Source organism: Hemitrygon akajei, chromosome 5 (genome assembly GCF_048418815.1).
Source record: "Hemitrygon akajei chromosome 5, sHemAka1.3, whole genome shotgun sequence".
NCBI lineage: Eukaryota > Metazoa > Chordata > Chondrichthyes > Myliobatiformes > Dasyatidae > Hemitrygon > Hemitrygon akajei.
The window spans coordinates 14,032,260-14,060,132 of NC_133128.1; the positions used below are offsets into that span (position 1 = coordinate 14,032,260).

Sequence of the window (27,873 nt, forward strand, 5' to 3'; positions counted from 1 at the left end):
CAGACTGTTTTGAGCACTGATACAAACGATGTATTTCACTGTGTTTCAATGCACACATAATAAAGGGAAGAATTAATCCTTATAATTACAAGTGAAGCTGTTTGGGGAGAAGGCAGGAGAATGGGGTCGAGAGGGAAATGGATCAGCTATGATGAGATGTCAGAGTAGACTCAACGACCCAAATAACACAATTCTGCTCGTTTCTTATGATCGTAACATTGGCGGCATCCAGACTAATGATAATCAAAAACAAGTGTAGACAACTGTCCACCATCAGAATTCTGAATGAACCCATGCACTACATCCAACCCCTACCCAAGTACTGGTGCCAATTGTGTGCACACACATCAGGCAAAAGCACCTTCCCTGTCCACCTGTGTCAGGAGGGTACCCATCTCCCAACTCCATTCACTCCCAACTCCAAAACACTATCCATTTCCCTTTTGCACTATTTATTTTGCAACTGATAGTAATTCATGTCTTGCACAATAATGCTGCAGCAAAACAACAAATTTCAGAACATACCCTCAGTGGCCACTTTATTATGTGCACCTGCTTGTTAATTCAAATATCTAATCAGCCAGTCATGAGGCAGCAAACAGCTCAATATATAAAAACATGCAGAGACAGGTAAGAGATTCAGTTGTTGCTCAGACCAAACATCAAAATAGGGAAGAAATGTAGTCCAAGTGATTTTGACTCTGCAATGATTGTTGGTGCCAGATTGGGTAGTTCAATTATCTCAGATACCGCTAATCTTCTGGGATTTTCATGCGCACCCATCTCTATAATTTACAAAGAATGGTTTTAAAAATAAAATTCCTGTGCAGCGGTTCGGTGGATGAAAATGCCTTGTTAATGAGAGAGAGGTCAGAGGAGAATGGCCAGACTGGTTCAAGCTGACAGGAAGGCGACAGTAATTTAAATAACCATATGTTACAACAGTGGTGTGCAGAAGAGCATCTCTGAATGCACAGCATGTCAAACACCTGCAGTAGATGGCTAACAGCAGCAGAAAACAGGAGATCTAATACAGTGGCAACTGAATGTGCGGTGATGATAAAACTGAAATACAATGAACAAATTTAGCTTTTCTGGGGCCAAATGTTCGATTAACCCAACTGAACTTTTGTTGCTGAGGTTACAAAGAGAGCAGATGAAAGAAATTTAGTCAATTTTGAGAGCCAAGACTTTCACAAGATGTTCTATTACATATTACGTATCACTGGTTTCTTTGTAAAATTGAAGGTTGTGGGGGTAAACGGGAGGTGGTACACAAAATTGAATCAAGTCAACAGAAAACTCACAGATCATGTGGTGTGGCAACTTTTCTACTCCACATACAAAAGACCATATGGGATTTAATGTATATTAGTGCCCAGAGTGTGGGCAACTGAAACCAGAGAACAAATGGCTAATACGAAGGGAAACTCCTTAGGTTTTTCTAAGGAATATATGGGGGGGTGGGTCATTTGTCAGAGATAGTTTATTTTTTTTTAAACCTGACTTGTAAGTGTGTGGAACTCTTAAATTGGCACATAGATAAAAGAAAATGGGGGACTATGTGGGAGGAAATGATTCGACCAATCTTCGCTGGGGTTCCCAAGTATTTTTATGCCATGGATCAATACCATTAAGCAAGGGTTCCGTGGACCCCAGGTTGGGAACCCCTGCTCTAGTAGGTTAAAGGGTTAGCACAACATTCTGGGCTGAGGGGCTTGCACTGCGCTGCATTGTTCTATGTTAGTCTTCCTTGTTTTCTTGTGGTAAACAGCAAGGATATAGTAACAGGCGTCTGTCCATTCCTGGTTTACAATTGTCAAGAAGTCACTTTTGTCCTCCCGCAGTGAAACTGGCGACCCGCATTCTTTGAGAGACAATGCTGCCTGATTTCTGAGGAGAGGCTGCGTGCAAACAGGGCTGCATTTGAGGCTGGCTCTGGGCTAAATTTAAGTAGCTTTTATGGGAGCTCCTGTGTATATGTGGGTGTCCAGAAGACAGGCAGTCACAGTGCTGCTGTCCTGCTTGCTAGAGTTGCTGTTGCTTGGTGATATCTCTAGCTTTGTAATCGCAGAGCATCGATATTGATCTTGATGTACCAGTGCTTGTTTTGTTTATAAACTATTTCTGACCGACTGTAAAATATTGAAACAAACTTGTGATTTGGTCTAGTCTGCACTTTTAGAACCAGGAGGTTTATAGCTTAAACAGGTGCTATTCAGTCTATCTTATCCATGCCAGCAAAAGTTAATTGTTACAAGACATAGGAACATAATGAGGTCATTCAGCCCATCGAGTCTGTTCCACATTTCATCGTGGCTGATCCATTGCCCTCTCAAAGTTATGTTGATCTGACTTTTAGTCAATAGCTTGAAGTCTTGGTTTAAGCTACCATTACATAGCGAATAGCATTAAACTTTGAATGATGGGACACGGTTGAATCGTCTCTGTTTACATTGACCTATTTTCAATTAGATTATGACTAACTATTCAAATTCCATACTCTAATCCATCCTTTCCTCCACATCCCTTGATCCCTCCAGCACCACGAACAATATCCAGCTGCTTAAATATATTGAATGATTCTGATAAACACAAGTTTTATTTGTCGCAGTTACACTAAATCATACATTGAAATGCTTTGTTGCATCAACAACAAACACAGTCCAAGTCTGTGCTGGGGGCAGCCTACAAGTGTCACCACACTTCCAGCACCAGCATAGCATTCCTCAACTTACTAATCCATTACTCTTTGGAACACAAGGGGAAACTGGAGCACCCAGAGGAAACCCTTGTAGTTACAGGGAGAACGTATAAACTCTTTACAAACAGCAGTGGGAATTGAACCCTAATAACAAGCACTGTAAACTGTTACTCTAACCACTACACCGCAATCTAGATGAGTGTCAGATGTAACATTGAGCCAATTGTACTTGCCCTAATGCCTTGAGGTAAGTACAATTTTGGCCCAGTGTTACATCTGGCACTCTTCCAAATTACATCCACTGTAATACTTTAACCAGAAATTTTTCTATAAACTACCTTAAAATCCCTTATTAAATGTTAAGCTATCAGTAGACCATCTTTCAGTCTTTGACATTTAAAAAAAAATACAGTGTTTTAGGGAGCCTGACAGGGTAGACAGAGGAAAGAGGTTTCTCTTCTGGAGGGGTCAAGAATAATAGAACAATCTCAGATGAAAGGGAAAAGCCATTTAAGACCAAAATGGAAAATGTTTCTTCTCTGAGGGAGCGAGTAATACATTGAGTCAGAACTCTACAGCACAGAAACAGGACCTCAGCCCATGCCAAACTATTATTCTGCTTTGTCCCATTGACTGCACCTGGACCATAGCCCTCCATACTCATACTTCCTCCCATTCATACATTTAAAAACTTTTCTCAAATATTGAAATCAAACCCACTTCTAGCCACACTCCACCACCCTGAGTGAAGTTCATGCTCATGTTTCCCGTAAATATTGTATCATTCATCCTTAACCCCTGATCTCAAGTTCTAGTCTCACCCAATTTCAGTGGAAAAAAGCTTGCCTGTCTTCATAGCTATACCCTCATAATTTTGTATATTCCATTAAATCCCCCTTCATTCTTCCGCACTCCAGAGAATAAACTCCTAACCTATTCAACATTTTCTTATAACTCAGGTCCTCAAGTCCTGGCAACATTCTTGTAGATTTTCTCTGTACACTTTCAGCCTTATTGATATCTGTACGTAGGTAATCAAAACTGCATTCAATACACCAAATTAGGGCTCACCAATGTCTAATACTAATTTAAATTCTCTAATCACACAGGGCTGAGAGTGCTTGGTCACTTTCACTAAAATTCTTTTTATATGATCTAGTCAGGCCAACATCCACATAATCATTTCCTCGTTGGCGAGGAGTCACCGTCTTGAACTGTGTAGCCACTCCTACATGCTGCTGGGTTGGGAAATACCATGATACAGACTCCGTGACAAAAAGGAGTTTTGATAGGTTTGAACACCAGAGATTCTGCAGATGTTGGAAATCTTGAGCAAAATGCAGAAAGTGCTGGGCAAGCTCAGCAAGTCAGGCAACATCTATAGGAGGGGAATAAACAATGTTAGAACTTTTCATCAGGATTGATATAAAAAGAATGAATTGAAAAGAAAAACTCAAAACACAATATATTTTGCAGATATCAGGTAATGCTGAAGTAACTCAGCAGGTCAGGCAGCATCAATGGAGAAATAAACAGGCACCATATCAAGCCAAGAAATTTAGGGTCCTGGTGAAGGGCCTCGATCGAAACATCAACTGTTTAATCCTCTCCATAGATGCTGCCCAACTTGCTGAGTTCCTCCAGCACTTTATGCATGTTACTTTTACCCCTTCTTGTCTCCTCATTGGTTTAACATCTCCCTTTGGTCCCCTTTCTTTCCTTTCTTCCCATGGTCTAATGTCCTCTCCAAATAGATTCCCCTTTCTTCAGTGTTTTACCTCTTCCACCCCATCACCTCCCAGTTTCTCACTTCATCCCCACCTACCAACTTGCCTCCTCACCAGGATTCACCTATCATTTGCCAGATGGACTTCTCCCCTTAACCTACTTTCTTATGCTGACTTCCTCCCCCCCCCCCCCACCCCAATTCCTGATGAAGAACCTCAGCCCAACATGTTGACCGTTTATTCTTCTCCTTAGCAGGATGGGCAGCACGCAAAATCCTCCAGCATTTTGTGTACGTTGAAAAGAAAAACCAAGCCTCTATCAGCACTCCCACACTTACTATGATTCTACTGGTCCATAAAACACAAGAGCAAAATTGGACCATTAGGTGCAGAGCCTGCTCCACCATTTAATCATAGCTGATCCTTTTCCCTCCTGCTCAGCCAAACTCCCTGCCCTTCTCCCAGTAACCTTTGCTGCCATGTCCAATGAAGAACCTATCAAGCTCTGCCTTAAATACACCCAACAACCTGGCCTCCACAGCTGCCTGTGGTAATAAATTGCACAAATTCACCACCCACTGGCTAAAGAAATGTCTCTGCATCTTCTCTTTTAAATGGATGCCCCTCTACCCTGAGGACGTGCCTACTCCACTCACTTTGGGAAACATCTTTTCCCACAACTTATCTGTCTAAGCCTTTCAACATTTGAAATACTTCAATGAGATTCCCCCTCATCCTTCTAAATTCCAGCGAATACAGACCCATCAAATGTTCCTTGTTTGATGACCCTTGCATTCCTGGAATCAACTCTGAACCTCCTCTGAGCCCTCTCCACATCTTTTCTTAGACAAGGAGCCTATAACTGTTCACGATGCACAAGGTAAGGCCTCACCAAGTGCCTTATAAAGCCTCAGCATCACATCCCTTCTCTTGTATTCTAGACCTTTTAAAACAAATGCTACTATTGCATTTGCCTTCCTCACCACCGTCTCTACCTGCAAGGTAACCTCTAGGGTGCTCTGCACAAGGACTCCGAAGTCCCTTTGAATCTAAGATTTTTGGATTTTCTCACCATTTAGAAAATAGTCTGCACATTTATTTCTGCTACCAAAGTGCATGACCATGTATTTTCCAATTTTATATTTCATTTGCCATTTTCTTGCCCATTCTCCTAATCTGTCCAAGTCCTTCTGCAACCTACCTGTTTCCTCAACATTACCTGCCCTTCCATCAATCTTCATATCATCTTCAAACTTTGCAATAAAGCTACCTATTCAATTATTTAAATAGCTGATATACAGCATAAAAAGTGATCCCAACACTGACCCCTGCAGGAACAACACTAGTAACTGGCAGCCAACCAGAAAAGGATCCTTTATTCCCACTAACCGCCTACTAATCAATTACTGAGCTAACCATGCCTGTAATTTTCTTGTAATACCATGGCCTCTGAATTTGATAAGCAGCTTCATGTGTGACATCTTGTCAAAGGTCTTCTGAAAGTCCAAATATACTAAATCTACTACATCCCCTTTACCTACTCTGCTTATAATCGCCTCAAATAATTCTAACAGGTTCATCAAGCAAAACTTTCCCTTAAAGAAACCATGCTGACTTTGTCCGGTATCTTCAAGTACTCCAGATCCTCATCCTTAACAAATGACTCCAACATTTTCTCAACCACTGAGGTCAGTCTAACTGGTCTATAATTTCCTTTCTGCTGCCTTCCTCTTTTTTTTTAAAAAAAAGAGTGAAGTCACATTTGCAATTTTCCAGTCTTCTAGCACCATGTCAGAGTAAAACAATTTTTTAAAAATCAAAATTTCTAAAAAAAAATCTAAGCTTTTTGTGCATTTTCCCCATGTGGTAGTAACTTCACTCATTTCTCTTCAACATCTGACACACTGCTAGTCTTCCACAGTGAAGACTGATGCAAAATGTTTATTTAGTCCATCTGCCATCTCCTTGGCCCTTGTTATTTCTCCAGCTTCATTTTCTAGCAGTTCTATACCCACTCATCTCTTTAATTTAATTAATTTAAATATCATACTTGGAAAAACGTACTATTCACTCTGATATTATTTGCTAGATTACTTTCATATTTCATCTTTTCCCTCCTAATGATTCTTTTAGTTGCTCTCTGTAGGGTTCTAAAAGCTTCCCAACCCTCGGTCTTCCTGCTCATTTTTGCTTTGTTATATGCCTCTCCTTTGCTTTTACATTGGTTTTGACTTCCCTTGTCAGCCACAGTTGTACTATTTCGCCATTTGAGTATTTCTTTGCTTTTGGATACATCTATCCTGCACCTTCCTCATTTTTCCCCAGAAACAACCACCATTGCTGCTCTGCTGTCATCCCTGGTAGCATCTCCTTCCAATTCACTTTGGCCATCTCCTCTCTCATACCACTAATTTCCTTTACTCCACTGAAATATTGTTATTTTCTCCCTCTCAAATTTCAAGTTGAACTCAATCATATTGTGATGACTGACTCTTAAAGTTCTTTTACCTCAAACTCCCTAATCACCTCCATTTCACTACAGAACAGCCAATTCAGTATAGCTGATCCCCTAGAAGGCTCAATCACAAATTGTTCTGAAAAGCCATCTTGCAGACATTCAAACTCACTCATGATCCATTTCCAATCTGATTTTCCCCAATTGACCCTGCATGTTGAAATCTCCCATGAATGTAATAACATTGCCCTTTTGACATGCCTTTTCTATTTCCTGTTGTAATTTGTGGTCTACATCCCAGCTGCTGTTGGGAAAGCTGTATACAACTTCCAAAAGGATTCTTTTACACTTACAGTTTCATAACTCAACCCACAAGGATTCAACATTTTCCGATCTCATGTCACATATTTCTACTGATGTGATGCCATACTTTACCAGCAGAGCCATGCCACCCCCTCTTCCTACTTTCCTATCCCTCCGATACAACGTGTAACCTTGAACATTCAGTTCCCAACTACAATCATCCTTCAGCCACGATACAGTGACGGCCACAACCTCATACCTGACAGTCTAATTGTGCAACGAGATCTGTATTTGCTATTCATTTTGATTCTGCATCTCTAATGCACCGATACTCACCCTGCTGACTGCAATTTGGGCCTATCATCTGCCTGCCCTTTCTGACAGTCCGACTGTCCGCCATCTTTGCTCTTTTACTACCTGTCTCACCCAGAGTCCCTTTACTCTGATTCTCACCCACCTGCAAAGTTAGTTTAAACACTGCCCAACAGCTCTAACAAATCTGCCCATGAGAATATCGGCTCCCCTTGGGTTCAGGTGCAACCTGTCACCTTCGAAGAGGTCACATCTTCCCCTTAAGAGATCCCAATGACCCAACAACCTGAAGCCCCGTCCCCTGCACCAGCTTCTCAGCCACACATTTATCTGCCAAATCATCCTGTTTCTACCCTCACTGGAGCGTGGCAGATGCAGAAAGGCAGAAATTACTGCCCCGGAGATCCTGCTTCTCAGCTTTTTACCTAGCTCTAAATTCTCTTTTCAGGACCTCTGCTTTTCCTTCCTATGTTGAGGGATTGAATTTAAGAGCAGGGAGGTTATGTTGCAACTGTACAGGGTACTGGTGGGACAGCACCTTGAGTACTGTATGCAGTTCTGGTCTTCTTACTTGAGGAAGGATATAGTGGCTTTGGAGGCAGTGCAGAGGAGTTTCACCAGGTTGATTCCAGAGATGAGGGGGTTAGACTATGAGGAGAGATTGAGTCGCCTGGGACTGTACTCGCTGGAATGCAGGAGAAAGAAAGGAGATCTTATAGAAACATAAAATTATGAAAGGGATAGACAAGATAGCAGCAGGAAATGTTCTTTCCACTGGTAGATGAGACTAGAACTTGGAGACATAGCCTCATGATTCGGGGAGTAGAATTAGGATGGAGTTGAGGAGGAACTGCTTCTCCCAGAGGGTGGTGAATCTGTGGAATCCTCTGCACAATGAAGTAGTGAGTAAATATATTTAAGTTCAGTAAATATATTTAAGACAAGGTTGGATAGGTTTATGCATAGTAGGGGAATTAAGGGTTATGGGGAAAAGGCAGGTCAGAAAAGATGAGTCCATGGCCAGATCAGCCATGATCTTATTGAATGGTGGAGCAGGCTCGACAGGCAAGATGGCTGACTCCTGCTCCTATTTCAATATGCACCAAGACATCTGGCTGCTTTCCTTCTCCAAAATGTTGTGGGTGTGATCCAAGATGTCCCTGACCTTGGCACCTGGGTGGCAATGTACCATTTGCGTGTCCCGTCCATAACCACAGAACCTCCCGTCTGTTCCCTGGACTATTGTGACCCCCATCACTACGGCATCCCCTCTTCACCATAAATCCATGTTCAGTGCCAGTAACCCAGTCTCCATGTCATTCCCCTGGGAGGTCATCCCCCACAACAGTATCCAAAGGGGTACACTTATTGAAGGGGAATGGCCACAGGGGTGCTCTATGCTAACAGCCTATTCACATTTCCATTTCTCCTGACAGTCATCCACCTACTTGCCTCTTACAAATTTGGGGTGACTACTTCCCTACAACTCTGATCAATTAACTCCTCACTCTCCTGTACAAACTCCGGTTCGTCCAGCTGCTGCTCCAGATCCCCAACAGTTTTCAAGGAGCTGCAGCTGGATGCACTTCACGCAGATGAAGTTCCCCGAGAGACTCTGGGTCTCCCAGAACTCCAACATCCGGCATGAAGAACACACAACTATTTACTACACCAGGTACGGCAAGAGAAAACAAATAGGGAACCTTAACAGAAGCTTACCCAGAGCCAACGGCTTTTTGTGCTGAGGGCTCCTTCGAGCCAAAGACTGACACTCCTACTCTCGCCATTGGCTCACTCTCAAAAAATGGATGCCCCGCTTGTTCCACCTGTACTTTTAAACAAGTTTTGCTGACCTGCAAGAAACCTCATCGCTGTGGCCTGCTCCCGCTGCTGATTGAGCCGTGGTCACTTGGGAAGTGCCAATGAATTTGATTTTGCAAACAAAGTTCTGTAAATTGTATACTGCTATGTATTTAATATTTCAATAATATTTGAGTAATACATGTAGTTTAATTCAGCATTCTTGTTCATTTAAATAATTGAAGGTTATAGGTAAAAATACATTAATTGCATTCATCATCACACTACCATGTGAAGTGTGCATGCCTCACTTGAAGTAAAGATGAAATTAGACACATTTTAGACTCCCATATCTTCCTTTGAATTAATGTTTTATAGTTATTAAACATTATAGTATATACTCCATCTACCCTACTGTTCATTAATAGAGGAGGAAATAAAGTTAAGGGTACACATCAAGTCAGCCATTTGAACTCAATAGGCAGAGAATTATGGCATTAGATCTCTTCAATTTACATTCTAGATTGCAGAAAGGCTTTGGAGTTTTAAGAGACAGGTTACTTCCCACAGTTACCCAAGCCATGCTCTCTTCTCAATGCTGCCATCAGGGAGGTGGCTCAGGAGCCTTGGGACTCACACCAACCACCAGGATCTGGAACAGTTACTACCTCAACCATCAGGCTCCTGAACCAGAGGAGACAACTTCACTTACCCCTTCATTGAAATGTTCCCACAATCAACGGACTCACTTTCAAGGACCCTTCATCTCATGTTCTTGATATTTGTTGCTTATTTATTAATAATTTCTTATTGTATTTACACAGTTTGTCTTCTTGGTGAATGTCCTAACTGGGTGGTTAGCGGTCATTCATAGATTCCGTTTTGGTTATTATTCCATAGATTTATTGAGTACACCCAGAAGAAAATAAATCTCAGATTTTTGTATATTGTGACGTTCTTGTACTTTGATAATAAAATTTGCACTGAAATTTGAAATAAATCAAGGGATAAATCATTGCATAGGAAAATTGTGCTTTGATAGAATCTTGTTGAATGGAGAAGACCCAGGTGTCAAATTATTTAATCTTGCACCCACATTCTTAGCAGTCATTTTAGTTGTTCCCTGATAGTCAACTCATTCCAATAATAAGGAGGAATGAAAATGCAGGCTGGTCGGAATGATAAATCAATGATTGTAGGGAATTCAATTCCAAGCGGGCTTTGCGAACTTAAATGGGATTTCATTCAATAAATAACATTTTGGAATAGAGCATGGGAATGGCTTTAAACTTATTCTGCAGCAAGAGCAGCAAAGCTGGGAGGACTAAATTACTGCAATTCCTAGCAGGTAACTACTACATTGCAGAGACTGCCACAGGTGATTCTGTAGAAATCTTGAGCAACACACACACACAAAATGCTGGAGGAACTCTGCAGATCCGTCAGCATCCATGGAGGGAAATAAACAGTCAACATTTCAGATAGAAACCCCAAGTGTCAGCTGCTTATTACAGAGAACAGCACTGAACCTTCAGCCCACAATGTTGTGCTGACCTTTTAGCCTACCCCAAGATCACTCTAACCATTCCCTCCCACATAACCCTCCATTTTTCTTTCATCTATGTGCCAATCTGAGAGTCTTAAATGTCCCCTGATGTATCTGCATCCACCGCAGATCCTGGTAGCATATTCCATGCACCTGCCACTGTGTAACCACATACCTCTGATATTCGCCCTGTACTGTCTTCCAATTGTGTACCCTCGTATTAGATATTTACACCTTGCGAAACTCTCTGGCTGTCCACTCAATCTGTGCTCATCTGCATAAAGCACACTCAGTAATCCAGGTAAATCTCCCCTGCGCTTTCTACAAAGCTTTGACATCCTTCCTATAATGAGGCAACCAGAAATGATTACAATATTCCAAGTGTGGCCTAACCAGAGTTTTATGGAGCTGCAAAATTTCCCTCCATAGATTTCAGGATGAAGGGTCTCAGCCCAAAATATTGACTCCATAGATGCTGCCTGACCCTTCCAAGTTCCTCCAGCATTGTGTGCAATAGCAAAGTGGGGGGTGGGTGGTCTGTTAATTTGCTCACCCCTCAATTCAGGGCCAAAGACTTGAGGCTTGGAGGCAGCATCTCCAGGATTGGGGGGTCCTGTCTGAATGTGAGCAATTAGGAGTGGGCAAGGGGCTTGTTTAGCTGTTGTTGTCTTTTTGTTTGGTTTTTTGCTGCTGTTGTTTGTGTTGTTCTGCTGAGCATTGTGGGATTGCTCTGTTGGTGCCAAAATGTGGGGCGACAGATGCAGGCGCTCCCAGCATATCCTTGTGTGCTGGTCATTAACAAACAACACATTTCACTATTTCACTGTATGTTTTGATGCAGATGAGAAATAAATCTGAACATATCTAAATCTGCTCTACACCCATTGATAAAGGTCCAGTCTTCATTTTACTATCAATGTATGCAGAATTCAACTCTGAGATGTCTCTTTTCCAAATAACTATAAAATTCTGAAAACCATAGTAGTTGAAAGACACCAACTGCCCCTGCATGAAAAACTTGCAAACCCCACCCCAACCCTTCCCTCACCCAAACCCCAGCCCTCCAATCACTGATAAAATTGGTTTTAACTAGCAAGTTCCAGTAAGCCAATCTCAAAGTGGAAATCCCTACAGTACAAGTGATTGCACACTGTAACATTAAGCTAACATGTCTATTGAACACCATCTCAAGACAATAAATGGCTGTTAAAATGTACTGTTAAGTTATTTAATCCTTTTAACCTCAAAGCTGGGTAGAATCAAGATTACACAAATGGATAAGTAAAAAAGTAATGATTTTATCTCAAATGCACTGATTCTAGTCATGATTTAGCTTCTTTTGGAAATGCTCTGAGTTGATTCTGTTACACACTTAAAAACGCTTTATTAAACCACTGCTTATTGTATAATAGCCACCTGTGCTTGGCTGATATATTCCATCCTAGACCTAATAATGGCTCAATTCATTACTTTCCAGTTCGGCTCAAATAGGGAACTCAAGTCTCTTTCAATCAACAATGCAAATCACATTCAGCAAACACAAACATAAGCTCAAAATTTAATTCAGAATCAGGTTTAATATCACCAGCATATGTTGTGAAATTTGTTAACTTTGCAGAAACCGTACAATGCAATACATGATAAGTTGTGCAAAAAAGAAAAAAAGGTAGTGTTCATGGGTTTAATGTCCATTCAGAGGGGAAGAAGCTTTCCTGAATCATTGAGTATGCACCTTCAGGCTTCATTACATACTTCCTGATTGCAGCAATGAGAAGAGGACATGTCCTGGGTGATGGGGTCCTTAATGATGAACGCTGCCTTTTTGAGGCAGTGTTGTTTGAAAATGTCCTTGATACTACAGAGGCTAATGCCTATGATGGAGGTGACCGAGTTCACAACTGTCTGCAGCTTACTTCAGTCCTGTGTAGTAGCCACCACCCCACATGCCAGGCAGTGATGCAGCTAGTTAGAATGCTGTCCACAGTACACCTATAGAAATTTGGATACACACCAAATCTCCTCAAACTCCTAATGAAATATAGCCGCTGTTGTGCCTTCTCTATAGCTGCATCAATATGTTGGGTCCAGGATACATCCTCAGAGGCAGAGGATACTCACTCTTTCCACTTTTGGTCCCTCTGAAACTGATGCACATTCCCTCGTCTTACCCTTTCTGAAGTCCACGATCAGTTCTTTGGTCTTGCTGAAGGTTCTTACTGTGACACCAATCAACTAGCTGATACACCTCACTCCTGTACACCCTCGCGCCACCATCTGAAATTCTGCCAACAATAGCTGTATAGTCAGCAAATTGATAGATAGCGTTTGAACTGTGGCTATCCACACAGTTGCGGGTGTAAAGGGAACCCACAGGGAACCCGAGTTGTTTCAAGTTAACAGAACAGACGCAGAGAGTAATATTGTCTAATGAGTGCAAGAATTTAAATCAGAGGCAGTTTGGATTTATACACCACCTTTAACATAAATGGGAAGCAAAGGTCTCTAGTCATTTTATAAAAGATGGTCAGTGTCAGAGCAAGACACAAAGTAACAGCACGGTTCAGGCAGATGTAACATACAAGCTGATATCAAGTCCTTACAACTGGGGCTGTGGGAAAAATAAAATAAAAATAAAAATTAAAGAATTTTAAAGGGAAATGGAGAAAAGTATGGGGGGTTTAGAATGCTGGAGGTAACTTTTCTCCCCCTCGGAGTACTGGGTATGTGCAACATACTGCCAGTGGTGATGGTAGTGGCAAATCTATTAGAGGCATTTAAAAATCTCTAAGTGTCTCTAATCTCTCTCTTAGGAACATGTATGATAGGAAAAAAAATGGAGGGCTATGTAGAAAGGAAAAATCAGATTGATCTTAGAGTAGGTTAAATACCAGCACAAATTGTGGGCTGAGTTGCCTTTGTGTTACTGATGCCCTGGGGAAAAATTGTGCCAAATTATTTGTGTCCTGTTCATTTCATGTTTAAGAATTTACCAGAAACTCTGAATTAATAAAACTTCTGTTTAATTTGTACTTCAAAGTCAATTTTATAATAGACCAATCCAATGACAGTAATAAATTAGATTTTTAAAGACATTAAACAAATGCTTCAGGTCAGAAGTTGGGTAACATGCCCAGTTTTTCAAAAGCCTATAACAATTACATCTAGACAACAGATTGCAAATGCTGAAATCTAGAACAAAAACTGAAAGAACTGTCACTCCATTTTTTAAAGAAGGGAGCAAGTCAAAAGAGGAAATTATAGGCCAGTTAACCTCACCTCAGTGGTTGGGAAAGTGTTGCAGTCAATTATTAAGGACACAGTTTCAGGGTACTTGGAGACTAATGATAAAATAAGTCAAAGTCAGCATGGTTTCTGTCAAGGGAAGTCTTGCCTAATAAATTTATTAGAATTCTTTAAGTAACAAGCAATATGGCAAAGGAGAGGTAGTGGATATCATTTACTTAGATTTTCACAATGCATTTGATAAGGTGCCTGACAGGAGGCTGCTTAACAAGATAAAATTCTGTGGCATTACAGGAAAGATACTGGCACGGATAGAGGAATAGCTGGCAGGCAAGGTGCAGTGAGTGGGAATAAAGGGGGCTTTCTCTGGTCGGCTGCCAGTGACTAGTGGTGTTCCTCAGGGATCAGTATTGGAACCGCTACTTTTCACGTTGTTTGTCAATGATTTAAATGGTGGAACTGATGGCTTTGTGACAAAATTTGCAGACGATACGAAGATGGGTGGAGGGGTAGGTAGTGCTGAAATGCAATGGGATTGCAGCAGGACTTGGACAAATTGGAAGAATAGGCAAAAAAAAATAGCAGATGGTATGCAGTGTTGGGAAATGCACTTTGGTAAAAGGAACAATACTGCAGACTACTATCTAAATGGGGAGAACATTCAAACATCAGAGTTTCAAAGGGACTTAAGAGTCCCCAAGCAAGTCTCCCAGAAGGTTAATTCACAGGCTGTGTCTGTTGTAAAGAAGACAAGTGCAATCATGGCATTTATTTCAAGCACAAACAAGATGATAATGCTGAAGCTTTATAAAACACTAAACAGGCCGCACTTGGAGTATTGTTAACAATTTTGGGTGCCTCATCTCAGAAAGGATATATTGTCATTACAGAGAGTCCAGAGGAGGATTTGAAGGATGATTCTCAGATTGAAAGGATTAACATACGAGGAGTATTTGGCAGCTTTGGGCCTATACACACTGGAATTTAGAAGAATATGTGGGGATATCATTGAAACCTACTAAATGTTGAAAGGATGAGGTAAGGTGAATGGAGAGAATGTTTCCTCTGGTGGGGTTTCCAGGACTAGAGGGCACAGCCTCAAAACTGAGGGCCGATCTTCTAGAAGAAAAGCAATGAGAATTTTATTTAGCTGAAGAGTGGCGACTCTGTGGAATGCTCTGCCATAGACTGCGGTGGAGGCCAAGTCTGTGAGTATATTCAAAGCGGAAGTTGACGGATTCCTGATTGGTCGGGCCATCAAGGGGCATGGTGAGAGCAGGTTTATGGGGCTGAATGGGATCCAGGATCAGCCATGATGAAAGGGCAGAGTGGACTCAGTGGGGTGAACAGCCTAATCCTGCTCCCATGTCTTATGGTCTTGCTCAGTGGGTCAGACAGCATCTGTGGAACTAAAGGGATGATCAGCATTTCAGGTCAATATCCTGCTTCAGGACTTCACTTGTATATAGACCCGACAATTCAAAAGAATAAAAAAAAAAGGCCTATTGTATGAAGGCAAGTATGACAAGGCAGTTACCCCCGAACTGAGCATTACTGATAAATTATAATCAGATTCCCTTGACTGGATCACAACCTTGTCATTGTTTCCAAGCAACTTGTTCTAATCTGAAAAAAAAAGTCTTCAGAAATAGCAGGATTTGCTGTTGAAATCATCACCAGGTTGCTTCAAGCAACTGCAACCTTTCGCAGTTACCAGCACACTGCAGCTCTTGGCAGACAACCAATTAAATGCACTTTGACTTCTCACTGAACACCTGCACTGAAAGGTCCCAAAGTTAAAAGCCCAGCCGACATTCCGGACACCTATCCAATTAGGGTAGTGAAAGGGACACTTCTGGACTTGAAGCAAAAGAAACAATTCCTTGACAACATACACTTGGGCATTGCAACTATTTGTTGCCAACCAGCGTGGAACAGTCAACTGACATCTGATCTCAAGTCAAATACCACAGAGGAACAGAGTCTGCTGGTTCAAGGCTACTGCTCTTTCTTCGATATAAGATTGTGGATCTCAGCTGTAATTGCCAGAACAGCATGCAAAATCTGGGTCAGCTCTTTCAATGCTGTCCCAAAGGACCGCAGTATCAAATGTTTTTTTTTATTTATTTGGATATAATACTGTGTAAATGTTTTAGATTATATTATCTAATATGGGTCTCTACTTTGGACTGAGAATGAGAAAAGGGAACACAAAATGCTGGAGGAACTGAGCAGGCCAGGCAGCACCTATGAATTAAAGGCTACAGTTGACGTTTTGGGCCCAAACCCTTCAGTGGGAGAGGGTGATCATGGTTGGGAAAAGGGGAAGGGAGATGGGAGAGAGTGAGAAGCACCAGAGAGACATTCTGTAATAATCAATAAACCACTTGATTGAAATCAAATACTTTGCCTGGTGTCTCAGGGCTGGGGGTTCCTTCACCAGCACCATCTCCCACTGATGGAACTTGGGGGGGGGGGGGGGCGGAGATAATGGCAGCAAACAGCGACTCCTTTGCTTGCATCCTTGGAAACAATTCTATTCCCACCTTTAATATCTTTATTTTTCCCTTTCAGGGTTCTTTTGAAGACCCTGACCTGGAGTTACACACAGGCTTCGGTTCTTTGTGGGAATGGGACCCGCTCTCAGGGTTTCACTACTGGCTGTCGTTCCACATAGCAAGGGTTTGGCCTGAGAGTCTCGATCGTGTTCGGAAGACCCGAGGTCTTGGAGACCTTTAGATGGAGCTTGAAAAAAAGTGACGAAACGGACTTTTAACATCGTAAACCAGCGGGTTGTTATGTTTCCCGCTCGCTGTGAAAATGGGGGACGCTTTCCTCTCCCTTATTAGGGAGAGAGAGAACCTGTGGTTCATCGAATGTTGGATGAAATACAAAGCCTTTGGGGTAACTTTGGTCTGTATCATTGCTATTGCTTAGCTTGGGCCTGGTGATGGTACTGATGTGCTTTTTCTTTTGTTGGTGGGGTGTGGGGGGGGGGAATCATTGTTTGCTGCCGCCCACTCACGGTGGGGGGGGAGGAAGACTTTGGGGTTCTCACATTTAACTTTCATTCATTCTTTGGGGCACTCCTCTGTTTTCATGAATGTTTGAAGAAAAAGCATTTCAGGATGTATATTGTATACATTTCTGACATTAAATTTGACCTTTGAACTTTCCCAGCCACCTGTCCCACACCTTTGCTGTGGTGCTTCACCCCCACTATTACCAACATTTTGTTCCCACCAGGTTTAACAAACTTGCTCTCTGTTCCACATTAACAAATGCAGTACTGTGCAAAAGTCTGAGGTACCCTAGCTAGATGTGCCCGAGACTTTTTTGTATACTACTGTACATCATGTTAACAGGCTCTTGCAGTTTAATAAGCCTGCACTGGCCAATTATACTCATGTGACTAATCAACCTACTAACTAGTACATCTTTGGAATATGGGAGGAAACTGGAGCTCTTAGAGAAACCCACACAGTCACAGGGAGAACATGCAAAAACTGCTTACAAGCAACAGCAGAATTGAACTCTGAGTCACTGGCATTGTAATAGTGTTACGCTAACCGCTACACTCTCATACCATCCCTGTGCCAAGTTATTAAAAAGTCCTTGGTCCAGCTTCTTGTGTGCACTAGTTTCAGAGATTCAGACCTAGTATTGAACCAATATTTAACCTGTGATTAACCTTTGTTGAATAGGTCTTGGCCCAAAACGTTGATCATTTCCCCTCATTGATGCTGCCCGAACTGCTGATGTCATCCAGCACTGTGCTGCTCAAAATTTTGAGCATTGTGTTTGAACTCACTCTCTCGACAGCTTTCAAAAGGAGTTTTGCAGTCAATGTTCCTGCTAACGTGTGCATGTACACACACACACCTTTTTGCTAATAGCACAATTCAAACTGCGTACAAAAGGTTGTCGCACTATACCTCGTTGGCATGTTAAGGATATTTCACGATCGTACACAATCACATTCCCTTTTCTGGATTCTCATGCGGATGGTCTTGATAACATGGAATTTGCGATGATATTTCTGCAGATGGTAGAACCAGCTTATTTTTACGCTTTTTATTGAGGAAATTCAGTGTGCACGCTGTCACTGGGTAAAAAAAAAAATTGCACAGCACAAGATTTTTTGCTCACATTGGTCATTACAAACTAGAGGGAACATTGTATGCAGTCACAACCTACCCTGCGACTCCCTCCAGCCCTCTCTGCAGGTAATATTTTTGTTTACTTCCCAATTCATTCAGAGTCTTTGACAGGAAACATTACTATCTCCTCCGACAGATGCAGACTGACCTGCAGACTATTTCCAGCATTTTGCTCTTTTTGGCCTTCCTCAGGCAAAGAATGTTTTTTTTTAATATAAAAAAAGACATACATTAATTGGTTTTGTCCACTCTTGAGAAAACAAATCAACTGATATGGTAGTCATACTTCCAAGGTTGTAACGAATGGTAGTGAGTTTGGAGTCAAGTTTGCCTGTAAGGATTTTGTATGTACTCCTTGTGACTGTGTGAGTTTCCTCCAGGCTCTCTGGTTTCCTCTCACAGTCCAAGGTTGTACTGGGTAGTAGGTCCATTGGTCATTGTAAGTTGTCCTGTGGTTAGGCTGGCGTTAACTGAGTGAGTGCATTGTTGGACAGCGTGGAAAGTTCCTCACTGTATCACTAAATCAAATTAAATATATAAGAAAATAGGAGCACGAGTGTGAAAAGAATGAACAGTTTCTTATGGGAGGCAGAGACTGAAGTGGAGCAACACACGCAAAACGCTGGCTGAGCTCAGCAGGTCAGGCACAGCCATGGGAGGAATAAACTGTCGATGTTTTGGGTGGGACATTTCAGAGAGAAACTAACTTCAAAGCTGAGTTTGTCATTTGCCTAAGTACACGCACTAGTGTAATGAAATACTGTACTTACTTGCAGCAGCATCACAGGCACACTGCATCATTCACAAGGAAAAGCACTTAAAAAAATAAAATAGAAAATAATTGAGGCAGCACAGTAGCACAGCGGTTAGCATAACATCATATGGAGCCCGTAATCTGCGTTCAATTCCATCCGCTGTCTGAGGAGTTTGAAAGTTCTCCCTGTGACCGTATGGCTTTTCTTCCAAGTGCTCTGATTTCCTCCCATGTTCCAAAAACATAACTGTTACTATGCCAATTAGTTACATTGGTGTCATTGGATAGTATAGGCTCATTGGGCTGGAAGGGTTTGTTACTGTGCTGTATCTCTAAACAAACAAAAATAAATTCCATTTTATTGTCTTTGGTACTCAAACCATCCCAACAAGCACCAACAATCAATCATTTCATGGTCAAAATCACTTGGATCACATTTCCTCCCCATTTTGATATTTTCCAAAACAACTGAAGCTCTTGACCATGCCTGTATACTTATATGAACCGAGTTGCTGTCACATGATTGGCTATTTACCATAATGAGGTATACTTAATAAAGCAATCACCGAGTCTATATGCCTCTGATTTTCTCTCTAATATCGAGTGAACTTGATTGTATGTCAGGTTGAGCACAAGTCAGCAATGGCCTGTACTGCAAGTTACCACTTCATGTAGGTTGAGGCCCTCCATTGGCTGTGGCCGACTATAGATGTTGCGTCCCAGCGATCTACGTGATAGGCAAGCCAGAGCAGCAAGATGAGCAGAGCAACCTGTTGCCCATGTAGTGGGCAGCCCTTCTACATGCAGCTGCTGAATTCTAAAAGGAATGACAGAAGCTGACATAGTTCGAAACCAGTGACATCGCAGGAGTCAGTGTTGAGCTACTGCCTCAGGAGCTCTCAATCTTTCCTTGGGGTTTACTCCCAAAGCTTTCCCCATGAAGTAGGATGGCACAAGGCAGCAGAGGTTTGAGATCAGAGTTTTCCTTCACCAAGATGAGCTGCCAACCACAGTTGATGAGCCCCATCTGCCCGAAGAACTGGTTTTAAGGTGCCTGTGACCCACCTTCGCCCCCTTCTCCCATCAGTGAAATGATTCTGTCAAACTCAGTAGCTAAGCCAGATGGACTTGGCTGTCAGAGGTCATTTGAGACTCGTGCAATTGGGACCATTTAGTAGATAGTGGGAGCTTATCCCCACTACCATCTCCCTTCCACCCCCACCCCCATGGTTATAACTTAGGAATTTTGTTATGTAGATAAGCAAAAAGAATAAAAGACCTTAGGGCATAAAATTGACTTCCAGAATGCAAGCTTAGACTTATTAACCACCCAAGCGGAAGGTCAACATTCATTTCAATGCACTGAAATAACTTCCTCTCTCATGCATAACTGTCTTCGTATATACTAGCATGTGCCCTTAAACAGTGCCAACAAGGACAAACCCAATTTTAAAATGCTAGGGAAAATACTGACATGTGTAGATCAGCAATTAGACTAAATCACAAAAATATTGCCCCTGCAATTTCATCGCCCAACAATTTTCTAATTTAATCTGTCAGATACTGGCAGCAAAAGCAAACAACTTACACGGCTGCAGAAAATTATTGCTAGTCATCGTCAGAAATGAAATCCAATTTGTCGTCATTGGAGTATTTAAATAAACTTTAAATGCTCCCCTGCTGTTTGGAAATTTGCTCCTTCAAAATGGATACTGTATTCCAATGACAGGCAACAGCAGCTACCATTTGTCCAAAGATTAGTACCGTGTACGAGTTAAACCATCACCCATGCCCCATGCATTAACTAGTCTGAGCATCACCACAGCCTTGCAATTTTTCCTGCTCCTATCACCCCCGAGCACTTATCTATTCACTTTGAAAATTTCATCAGTTCTTGCAGACCAAATCCTAACTACAAGAGGTACACCATTTTTTTAATCTTTATTTATCTCGATTCTTTTGACAATCTGCAGCCCTTGGTTATTGACTTTTCAGTGACTGCGGGGACAGGGGAAGAAAAACTTAATACATCTGATTTAAAAAAGGTAGATAAAATATTTAAAACACATTTCAATTTTAAATCAGAACTTCCTCCCATTTAGCCTGCTCCCCTGGAATTTGAATCCTATGCTACTGGAAAACAACTTGCCAAGATTCATAATAAATTCCTGGCAAAAGTCTTCAAAATTTCAAATTAATTAGATTCTCTCCTTTTCAAAATGAGAATAGATACTCTAAATTAAAGTAATTTAAATGACTAAGTTCTGGCACCTCATGCATGGGGGTTTCCATCTTCTCTTTCTTAGTGCAAGGTATGAAAAAGCAATGGTTCCTCCCATCTCCCCAGAGTAGCCCCGCCAAGATCATTACATCAAGCTAATAAATGGAGTCAAAATGGAATAATAAAGATAATCTGCAGTTGTCTACTTGGAGCTCTTAAAATTAGTGAACCATTTTATAGGGAGGTGCTTAAAGCTGTGGGGGAGTTTTAAATGGAGACAATGGTGTAGAAGTTTCCATTGATGAGTGGGTTGATGGTCCAAGGACAGACAGGTTGGCAGGGAGTGTGGGGGAGTGGTGGAAGAGATAAAAATCTCTAAGTATGCACAGTTGGCATGATCTAAGATGAATAGTACGAGAATAGATGAGCACAAACTGGCCCCACTGAGGAATCAATAAGCAGCGGCCATAGATTTATGGCAACTCCTTCACTTCACAGTTTGCCTGTTACTGCAGAATGCTCAAGGAACGAAGTGCCTTCCCAGCAAAAAGCAGCAATAACATTTGTTCAGATCAAAGGAAAATAAAAACAGTAGAAAAGAAATTCAAAGAATTTGTCTGAAAAAAAGGATAAATTCTATAGAGCTCATCTGTCTGCCCCACAACACGTTACTGAGGAAAAATTGAGGGAAAAAAGTGTTGTGGAACAAACAGATAAGTATAGTTGATTGAGTACCTTATTTTAAATAAAGCATAATGTATTTTCTATTTCTTAGAGTCAAGCACAAGTTACTACTATGCCCATCTCATTCATGCCGACCCCCTGTAGAATAATCCAGGCCAATCAAATTCCAGCCCATTCTAATAGTGTTTCAACTTGAAATATCAATAACTCCTCCAAGAGATGCTGCTCGATCCTAAGTTCTTCCAGGAGATTCCTTGTTGTTCCAGATTCCAACATCTACAGTTGCTCATGGCCAATCCCATTTCTTATTCCATTTTCTGGTCAATTTTACATCCCTCAAAAGTACATACAATGGTGCCATTATGAAGAAGGCACACAAAGGGCCACATTCATTAGGAGTTTGAGGAGATTTAGTATGTCACTCCAGCAAATTTATACAGATAGCATTCTGACTGGTTCCATCACTGGAGGTGCCACTGCATCGGATCAGGAATACCTGCAAAGGCTTGTAAGCTCAGCCAGCTCAATGCTGGCCACTAGTCTCTCCACGATCTTCAAAAGGTGAGGCCTCAAAATGCCAGCATTCATCGTTAAAAGGTCACCCATCATCCAGGACGTGCCTGCTTCTCATTCCCAACATCAGGGAGGAAGTACAGGATCTGGAAGAGACACACTTAGGAACAGCTTCTCCTCTGCCATCTGACTAGTTAATGAACACTACCTCATGATTTGTTTTCCTTTTACTCTATTTATTTTAATATGTTTATATTGGAACTTATGTTTTTATGTATTGTACTGCTGCTGCAAAATAACACATTTCATGGCATATGTCAGTGATAACAAACCTGATTCTAATAGACTAAACAAAAATTTTACCTCAGTGTTGGTTCCGTATTGTTCTTGCGCTGTCAACTAATGAACAAATTTAAACTGGTCAGAAATTAAGTACATCTCAATTGAATCCCTTCATTCCTTTGCACCCAAAACAACCCCAGGGACAAAGGTCTTTAGGAACCTTATAACAAATACACTCCGTGGCTACTTCATTAGGTAAACCTGCTCATTAATGCAAATATCTAATTAGTCTTTTATGCAGCAGCAACATGACGTATAAAAGCACACAGACGTGGTCAAGAAGCTCAGCTGTTGCTCAGACCAAGAAATGTGATCCAAGCGACTTTGAACAGGAAATAATTGCTGGTGCCAGATGCCAGTTTTGATTATCTCAGAAACTTCTGATCTCCTGGGATTTCATACAACATTCTCTGGAGCTTACAAAGAATGGCATGTGAAACAAAATAACATCCAGTGAGTGGCAGTTCTGTGGGCAAAAATACCGTTAATGAGAGGGGTCAGAGAAAAGAGGCCAGACTGGTTCAAGCTGACAGGAAGGCAACAGTAACCACGCATTAAACCAGTGTTGTGCAGAAGATCATTTCCAAATGCCCAGCACATTGAACCTTGAAGTGGATGGACTTCACCAGCAGAAGACTATCAACACACTCAGGTATAGGAGGTACCTACTAAAGAAGCCACTGAGAATATTCCTCATGTTTTCAAGGATCTTTGCATCCATCCAATTGAGAGCAGTCAAGAAAGAACCAATAGGAGATGCTATTAAATAGATGATTAAAGAGCCCAGTGAAAACAAAGCCATTATAACACAAGTAAAGGACACATGGAAACTTTTGTACATTAATAAAAAAATAAACTTTGCATTAGGAAACTTTATATCTATTCCACTTGAGATAGTCAAGAATTCACTACATGAACCCAGTGCATTGTTCTCTTTAAGTGAAGGATTTAAGATTCCCGTCACAAGCTGGAATGGATAAATTTGGTGTGGTATATCTTGGAAGTTTATGAAGGGTAAAGCAACAAGCACAAACAGAAATTGACCTCACTGAGTGACCAATAACCTGAGGCCTTGGATTTATGGCAAGTCCCCACATCATCTGCTTGCCTGTTTTATTTATACAACACAGAAGACTCTTCCAGCCCAACAACCCATCTGTCTAGTCCAGTGACAGAACAAAATACAATTACCAATTAACCTAGCAACCAGTACACCTTTAGACTGTGGGAGGAAACTGGAACACCTGGAGAAAACCCATGCAGTCACGGGGCCAACGTACAGACTCCTTAAAAACTGCGCTGGAATTGAACTCCAACCCCATGCTGTAAGAGAGTTGCGCTAACCGCTACACCAATGAGGCGCTCCATTCTGTTCCTGCAGACTGGTCAAGGAACAAGATGCCTTCCCACCACAACAAGCGATAATGGCAATCCATCTGTGCACACTTTAAACAAAAATAAAGATTGGAAAAGAAAGGAAAACAATTCCCAATTCTGCCTTCATATCATGGATCGAGACAAATGCCACATTATAACTTTAAGAGAACTAAAGAGATAGAATCCCAGTAAACATCACCAACACAGATACTGGTGGTTATTTCATTTCTATTTCAATACTCCAATAGTGATTACAGTTTCATCAACAACAAAGCATGTTTGGATGTCCACACTTCAAAATAACACATCTCCCTTTGTCCATACGAGGTAGGCAAACTTAACCTCATTTCTTTTTTCTTGAGTGCATAGGGAGCAGGTCCACAGAGCCAGTGTTCTGTTCTGGGTGTTAGATGTAGGATTCCAGCCTCCCCAATGGTCACACCTGCACCAGGTGCATCAAGAACAGCTCCTTAGAGACTATGTTAGGGAGCTGGAGCTACAGCTCGATGACCTTAGACTTGTTAGGGAAAGTGAAGAGGTGATAGACAGAAGCTACAGGCAGGTAGTCACCCAAAGTTTACAGGAGACAGATAAATGGGTGACTGTCAGGAGAGGGAAGGGAGAATGTCAGATAGTGAAGAGCATCCCTATGGCTACCCCCCTCAACAACAAGTACTCCATTTTGTGTACTGTTGGCAGCGACGACCTACCTGGGGGAAGCAACAGCAGCCATGCCTCTGGCACCGAGTCTGGCCATGTGGCACAGAAGCATAAGGAACTGAAGAGGATAGCTGCAGTGATAGGGGACTCTATAGTCAGAGGGACAGATAGGCAATTCTGTGGAAGCAAAAAGGAAACATGGATGTAGCTTGCCGCCCAGGTACTAGGGTTTGCAATGTTTCTGAACGTGTCCTCAACAGACAGAAGTCATACATATTGGTACCAATGACATAGGCAGAAAAAGGGGAGTTGGTTCTGGGAAAAGATTATAGAAAGTTAGGAAGGAAGCCAAGAAGCAGGGCCTCAAGGGTAGTAATCTTGAGATTGCTGCCTGTACCATGTGACAATGAGGATAGGAATAGAATGAGGTGGTGGATAAATGCATGCCTGGAGAATTGGAGCAGGGGGGCAGGATTTCTGGATCATTGGGACCTCTTTTGAGGCAGTTAGGACTTGCACAAAAGGAATGGGTTGCACTTTAATCTGAGGGGGACCAATATTCTTGCACGCAGGTTTACTGGAGCTATTGGGAGTGGTTTAAACTAAGATGGAAGGTGGATGGGAATCAGTATGATAGAGTTGAGGATGAGCCAGCAGGTTTACAGGTAGATGATGGGTGTAACATGAATGAAAGGAAGGACAAGCCAATGATTGGATACAAATGCAGAGAGGGGAGAAACTTAAATTGTATCACAGAGGTAAAATTCAAAAGGGCAAAGAATGCAGTAGGAAGGTGCTCTATTTAAATGCACATAATATTCAGAATAAGGTGGAGAAGCTCGTGGTGCAATTAGAGATTGATCGGTATGATGTTGTGGGCATCACTGAAAAGCAGCCATAGTTGGGAGCTGAACATAAAAGATATATTTTGTATTGAAAGGACAGACAGGAAGGCATAGGCAGTGTTGTGGCTCTATTGGCAAGAGATGGAGTTACATCTTTAGAAAGAGGTGACATAGGGTCAGGGAACATTGAATCTTTGTGGGTGGAGTTAAGAAACTGTAAGGGTAAAAGCAACATTATGGGAATCATATATAGGTCTCCAAATAGTAGCCCAGATGTGGGGTTGAAATTACAAAGGGAGCTGGAAAAGTCCTGTAATAAGGGTAATCACACAATTACAGTGGGGGATAAAGCAAGGGGATTGGCAAAATCAGTTTAGTGTCAGATCGCAAGAGAGGGAATTTGTTGAATGCCTGTGAGATGGCTTTTTAGAGCCGCTTGTGCTTCGATCTACTTGGAAAGGCCGTCTTAGATTGGGTGTTGTGTAATAATGCAGATCTTAAGAAGCTTAATGTAAAGAAACCCTTAGGAGTCAGTGATCATAATATGACTGAATTCATACTACAATTTGAGAGTGGTGAATCTGTGGAATGCTCTGTCACAGACTGCAGTGGAGACCAAGTTAGTGGGTATACTGAAGGTGAAAATTGATCATTTTCTGATCTGTCAGGGCATCAAAAGATATGGTGAGAAGGCAGGTGTAGGGGATCGAGTGGGATCTGGGAGAAACCATGATGGAAAGGTGGAGCAGACTCAATGGGCTGAAAGGCCTAATTCTGCTCCTGTGGCTTATGGTCGCATAATTTACATTTGCCAAGGTTAGACTATGATGATCTATTTACATCCTTCTTAAAGATAAGCCCACACAGGTTTCACTGCACAGTGCAAGGTCATAATTCAGTCATTTCTTACTCAATTACTTTTTCATATCCAAGTCCTCTCTTCATAACTAGAAGAAAAACACAGAAAATGTGATCTAGAAATTTCAAGTGGCCAACACAAACTGAATTCCTGTCCAACTAAAAATGCACATCCCCTCTTCTCCTGTAGCATCAAAGTCTCTAACTTAGCCATCTTCCATGACAATGGAGGAACCAAGGTTAGATGAAGTTCAACACTGATCGAATTGAATGGTGCACAAGTTTGCGCAACTTGCATTAACTCCACTTTAAAAATAGTCATCCTTTCCTTTATGGGTGTTGGAGTTTCCCTTGCTGCTTAAGACTCACTGTCCAATCATCAAATTGTTTTCCCAATAAAATAACCAGACTCTTGTCTTCCTGAAACTCTGTATATTATGGTACAAAATAAAGACTGATCCACAAGTCAACTTGTGCATCTAGCTAGTAACGGTGCAGTAGTATAACTGATTCTATCTTTCAATTAACAATCCATTTGAAGAGGCTAATGGCAGAGACCAGTTCACAACATCTAGAAAAATCTCATTAATACATACTAGAACAGGGAAAGTAGTTTGCCATTAAAGCCCACCTGGATCACCAGTCTCACTCAGTGGTTCCTACATGGATTTGGCCCCCATCCTACTCCACACCCACCAATAAAGTAGATTAATAGCCACTCTTTGAAATAGACAGCAGGGCCATTTAGCTTCAGATCAATGAAGGATGGACAAATGCTGGCCTTGTCAAATGATAGCCGCGCCCTATGAATTAAGTAGCCTCCAGTGAATTGTGCTGTCTTGCCAATTATCACATCCAATCTCCCTTAATTGGAGTATCAAAAAAACAGATTTAGTATAAAGTGTCCCCAAGTTCTATTAAGTCCTGCCTACGTGAACTCTACACCTAAATTAGGACTCAAAGTTCAAACTAAATTATCAAAGTATGTGTGTTTCCTACTTTACCCATCTGTTTTACTTTAGTAATTTCACTGCCCCAGTAAAGAAGCCAGCAATAAATCAAAAAATCCCTCCCACACACGACATTCAAAACTTAAAATAAACTTTCTACCAATGTACATACTACCCTGAGATTCATTTTCAAAAATTCAAATTAGAAACCTACAGTCAAAGAAAAACTACAAAGATCGACAAGCAGCCAATGTGCAAAGATGACAAACTGTGCAAATACCAAAAGAAATAAATAATAATGAATAAAAAAGTAAATAAGTAACATTGAGAGCACAAATTGTAGAGTCCCTGAAAGTAAGTCCATAGGTTATGGAATCACTTCAGTGTTGAGGCGAGTAAAATTAACCACGCTAGTTCAG

At 41.5% G+C, this 27,873-nt stretch overlaps 1 protein-coding gene across 2 annotated transcripts in view; it reads right to left on the reverse strand.

Moving 5' to 3' along the window:
• Positions 1 to 27,873, reverse strand: part of LOC140727495 (neural cell adhesion molecule 2-like) — a 1,581,686-nt gene that overhangs the window by 1,525,244 nt on the left and 28,569 nt on the right. The gene's annotated exons all lie outside the window — the stretch shown is intronic.